Source organism: Coregonus clupeaformis, chromosome 26 (genome assembly GCF_020615455.1).
Source record: "Coregonus clupeaformis isolate EN_2021a chromosome 26, ASM2061545v1, whole genome shotgun sequence".
NCBI classification, from domain to species: domain Eukaryota; kingdom Metazoa; phylum Chordata; class Actinopteri; order Salmoniformes; family Salmonidae; genus Coregonus; species Coregonus clupeaformis.
Window position 1 is genome coordinate 13,382,684 of NC_059217.1, and position 6,000 is coordinate 13,388,683.

Below are 6,000 nucleotides of genomic sequence, written 5' to 3' on the forward strand. Positions count from 1 at the left end.
TGATTTACACGCCCCGTTGGTTTTGTAAACCCACTGTACATCAAACAGAAAAATACTCCAACAATCAATTACTCAGTGAATAATGCCTTTCCCTCTGTTTCTTTATGAGTGTGTATGACACAGTGCCCACACACACTACAACTGAAGACACAATACTTGGTAATAACCAAGTAATGTGTCTTCAGTTGTAGTGTGTATGTGGGCACTGTGTTGACTCAGGAATAACCAGTGTTATTCATCTTGGCGTTGTGTTTTATCGAGCCATTGTTGTGTTAGGCTTCCTATTTAACCCCAATGTGTTGCACTTTACATTTACATTTACATTTACGTCATTTAGCAGACGCTCTTATCCAGAGCGACTTACAAATTGGTGCATTCACCCTATAGCCAGTGGGATAACCACTTTACAATATATATATATATTTTTATTTTTATTTTATTTTATTTTATTATTATTTTTTTTAAATTTTTTTTGGGGGGGGGGGTAGAAGGATTACTTTATCCTATCCCAGGTATTCCTTAAAGAGGTGGGGTTTCAAATGTCTCCGGAAGGTGGTGAGTGACTCCGCTGTCCTGGCGTCGTGAGGGAGCTTGTTCCACCATTGGGGTGCCAGAGCAGCGAACAGTTTTGAGCACTTGACCTGTGAAGGCTGCTGTGAAGAACCACAGAGGAATGTTTGCTTGGCTGACTACACCGGACTGGTTGCTTACTGACTGGCTGGCAGCCTTGAACTTATTTGACCATCCAGTTCTGGATAAGTGAACTTGAGCTAATCACTGGCCTATTTGGGTGTGTTGGTAGCCAGGAATTTTAGGTCTCAGTCATACTAAAGTATGTGTGTGTGTGTTACTAACTAGACCAACACATTTTAGTTCTGTTGACCCCTGTTTGACTGTGTGTGTGTTTGTGTGTGTGTCCTGTTCCAGTGGCCGGGCCCCAAGAGCACAGACAGTGGATCTCCTGGAGAGGCATGGCTACAGTGAGTCTAACCCTATCCCATCCTTCCACGCCCTGAACGCCACCCTGCCAGGGGCCACGGCCTGCTGGTGTGACACTGTCCCCCTGTTTGGCAGTCAGAAGGTAAAGTATGATGTATGGTTATCTTATTATAGCTCCAGATGGACAATAACGTTTTATTCTTTAGTATTTTATAGAATTTCTACTCTGTTCTATTTCTATTCATCAATAAACGTCTCCTTTCTATACACTTGTTTTTTTGTAGCTTATCCATGGCAACAACTGAACGAATCCTAACTCTCGCTTTCTCTTCCTGTGGAGTGATAGCACTCTGAGTGCGTCCGTCCTTCAATAAGCATTAAAAACATGCCCCCCAGTCCCACACACTGTCCTCTTGTTATTTTTAGATATAATTTGTTTCCCTGTATTTGGCCTGGGTCCAGCGGTTCCTTCTCTAGCAGGCAGTTCTACTATGTTTCCATGGCTTCCTCAGGGGAGCTGTTGCTTTGTTGATCTGTATAGTACAGTGTAAAAAATGAAAAAATATTGTGTTAAGATATTGAATCACTATTACATGTTTCAGGGAAAATGTAAAGTTCTTTATTTAAAAGTTATGCAAATGAAGAGTTTATTTCCAAAATGCTATATCCACCAATTCTTCACATTTATTTTTCATCAGAAATGATTGCTTATGGGTACCTTCATGTGTGTGTAAAAATATTACTCTTCTCAGATTTTTAATTCATAGATTTTAGATGTGTATGAATTTCTTTATATTTTTTGGGCAAAACACTATACCCTGAGTATACCACAACCCCTATATGAGTATAGAGTAGTCCTTAGATCATGGAAGAATACTATATCTCAGAGCTTCCATGTCTTCATCCTGGGAGTGGTCAGTGGGGAGGTTGAGAGTGTGAGTTTCTGGTTGACACTAAGTGTGTCCCGTAAGGGGTCGACCAGACCTCCATCCATCCATTTCCTCTGAGGTTATGACTCTGTGTATATGACTCCTGCTGAGGACGGTGGTGTGACTCTCTGTGTTTCCTGTTAACTTCCTGTTACCGCCGTGTCCCGGTCATCGTTAGTTACCACAGCCACAAAGTCATAAATCCCGCCAATTTTTCAATGTATCTTCTTAAATTGTGATTTTAACCCATAAGAGTCTAAGCCATTTCTAAGCCGGGGTAGGGGTACTACTAAGCTATATGGAATTGTTTTAAGAAGGTCATACCAAGGATTTAGAATTTTAAGACCCCTTGAAGTATCGCAAAAATATATAGAAAACAAATATTTGATGAAAAATTATTTTTGGCCTCACTGCTATTAGCCCATACAAACGCATTGAATAACATATTCACTACATGGAACAGATAGTCCCCCCAAAAAATCAAAAGGAAGTTTGTTCTGAAGTGTCTGTCCTATATCTGAGCGATATGAGAAAGATCAGGAAACATTTGTCTTTATTTATTTTATTTTTTTACATGTATTTAACCCCTTATTTGTGTCACTAAAGACTCTCCATATACAGTTGAAGTCGGAAGTTTACACACACCTTAGCCAAATACATTTAAACTCAGTTTTTCACAATTCCTGACATTTAATCCTAGTAAAAATTCCCTGTTTTAGGTCAGTTAGGATCACCAATTTATTTTAAGAATGTGAATTGTCAGAATAATAGTAGAGAGAATGGTTAATTTCAGATTTGATTTATTTCATCACATTCCCAGTGGGTCAGAAGTTTACATACACTCAATTAGTATTTGGCAGCATTGCCTTTACATTGTTTAACTTGGGTCTAACGTTTCGGGAAGCCTTCCACAAGCTTCCCACAATAAGTTGGGTGAATTTTGGCCCATTCCTCCTGACAGAGCTGGTGTAACTGAGTCAGGTTTGTAGGCCTCCTTGCTCGCGCACGCTTTTTCAGTTCTGCCCACAAATGTTCTATAGGATTGACGTCAGGGCTTTGTGATGGCCACTCCAATACCTTGACTTTGTTGCCGTTTTGCCACAACTTTGGAAGAATGCTTGGGGTCATTGTCCATTTGGAAGAACCATTTGTGACCAAACTTCCTGACTGATGTCTTGAGATGTTGCTTCAATGTATCCACATAATTTTCCTTCCTCATGATGCCATCTATTTTGTGAAGTGCACCAGTCCCTCCTGCAGCAAAGCACCCCCACAGCATGATGCTGCCACCCCCGTGCTTCACGGTTGGGATGGTGTTCTTTGGCTTGCAAGCAACCCCCTTTTTCTTCCAAACATAACGATGGTCATTATGGCCAAACAGTTCTATTTTTGTTTCATCGGACCAGAGGACATTTCTTCAAAAAGTACAACTTTTGTCCCCATGTGCAGTTGTCTGGCTTTTTTTATGGTGGTTTTGGAGCAGTGGCTTCTTCCTTGCTGAGCGGCCTTTCAGGTTATGTCAATATAGGACTCTTTTGAGTGTGGATATAGATACATTTGTCCCTGTTTGCTCCAGCATCTTCACAAGGTCCTTTGCTGTTGTTCTGGGATTGATTTGTACTTTTCGCACCAAAGTACGTTCATCTCTAGGAGACAGAACGCGTCTCCTTCCTGAGCGGTATGACGGCTGTGTGGTCCCACAGTGTTTATACTTGCATACTATTGTTTGTACAGATGAACGTGGTACCTTCAGGCATTTGGAAATTGCTCCCAAGGATGAACCAGACTTGTGGAGGTCTACAATTCTTTTTCTGAGGTCTTGGCTGATTTATTTTGATTTTTCCATGATGTCAAGCATAGATGCACTGAGTTTGAAGGTAGGCCTTGAAATACATCCACAGGTACACCTCCAATGGACTCAAATGATGTCAATTAGCCTATCAGAAGCTTCTAATGCCATGACATCATTTTCTGGAATTTTCCAAGCTGTTTAAAGGCACAGTCAACTCAGTGTATGTAAACTTCTGACCCACTGGAATTGTGATACAGTGAATTATAAGTGAAATAATCTGTCTGTAAACAATTGTTGGAAAAATTACTTGTGTCATGCACAAAGTAGATGTCCTAACCGAGTTGCCAAAACTATAGTTTGTTAACAAGAAATGTGTGAAGTGGTTGAAAAACTTAGTGTATGTAAACTTCAGACTTCAACTGTATGCTTCCATTAATATGTTGAACTGGTACCAGGGGACCTTCAGACGAGTCTTGTGAGGCCTGTGGGTGTCCTAGAGCAAAACAACCGACATGTACGTGTATGTGAGAGTCTTACCTTTTCACGAGGAGTCATAGTGTGTAGCCCAAACTGTTTGGACGCTACAGAAAGAAGTTGGCAGATCGGCTGTACCGACTTCAGATGAGTCCAAAGATGCTGGTAGGGATTGTAGAGCAAAACGGAGAACACCATCGTGTTCTTGAGAGTCTCATCTTTCCATAGAGGGGTCATAATAGTTTGTAGGCCAAACCGGACACTGCAGACGATTTAGTGAGAAGACTGATTTTTGGGATATCTCAAGGTCTGACAAACACCCCTCTAGCTCTGTCACCTCTCACCGCAGATGTGGAAGTGTTACATAGGCTGATGCGGAGGTTTGAGATGCATCCAACAGATATCTCTAGCATAAATTGACAGATTTTTATGGGGATGTTTTATTATACTAATTAGATTTCCACGGGGGGTGCAAACATCAACCTTAGGGGTTTTTAAACGTAACCCTAACCTTAACCACAGTGCTAACCTTATGCCTAACCCTAACCTTAAATTATGACCAAAAAGCAACAACAAAAAATCTGGAAATTCTGTGGTAACTAGTGGGAACCCTGACTCCTTAACCATATGTTTCCTGTTCCTGTGTGTCTACAAGCTCTCTCTCCAGGATGTCCTGAGGCCCGCCTCTGACCTCGCCCTGTGGGGGTTCCCCGTCGCCGTGGTGACTGCGCACCACTGGGCCGAGTGGGTCCGTACCATGAGGGCTGCTGGGAGGGAGCTGGGAAGAGACTTCCTGATTAAGAACGAGGCGCCCAAACATGGACAGGTGTTCTCCAACCCTCATCTGGCCCAAACCTTCCAAGTAACCCTGTCCTTGACTGAGAGGAGCATCAGTGATGTCCTACATTACTCAGAGAGGAGTGTCTGTGTGTGCATTTCTCACTACCGGGGCAGGCTCAACTCTACTGTGTACAGTATCGATCTCTGATGTCATGCCTAACAGGCTTGTTCCTTTCACCCGTGAGTCCCCGAGTCACCAGTCTGGTTTTACTTGAGTAAGAGGGTCGACTCCGGCCAAAATCTGTATATGCGAAAATAAGCGTTAAGCAGACCAAGTGAGGAGTTTTTGTATGGGGGGCAATGAAAGCATGTCGAGGCTTATTTGGTCGAATAGAAGTTTCATAATGCTTAGGACTTAAGTTGTTACGAATGTACTGGGATAAGTGTAATGCACGTGACATTCCAGCAACTTGAGAAAAACAATGTTATATCGGAGTTGTGCCTGTTGTTCACAGGTGTATCTGCCCTCTCATTGGCTAGAATGTTCCCACCTGATCTTGCCTTCTCCCGCCTGCCTTTCGCTTTTGCGGGCCTGTATTTCTATTGTTAGAGCGGTCAGTCAACCATCTTTTCAATATAATACATAATATTTGATCAAACCTATAGCTAGTCTACTTATGATGATGTATTGCTTGTTTGTTTTTTCCTTTGAAGCGCTTGAAATGTATTTCTGTTATGAAAAGTGCTATAGAAGTTTAATACATTATTATTAGTATTTATTACTGAGTGATGCCATGGATACCATGGATACCATCAGGCCATCATCCATTCATAATCAAATTCAGTTGATTATTATTTTCAGTTCATTGGTTAGGAAGACATCTCATTGTCCCACTGTAGTTTCCACAGCATCTGACCCACAACTCCTTCCTCAGGAATGGCGTGTGTTCAATGTCAAACTGTTTGTGGTGACACATTCCCTGTTGGCGTGGCAACACATCACCTATTAGTGATGGCGTCTGTCATCAATCCTGTACACAAAGGAGCCCCTGGCCCAAGTGGGCTGACATGTCATGTGTACACAGA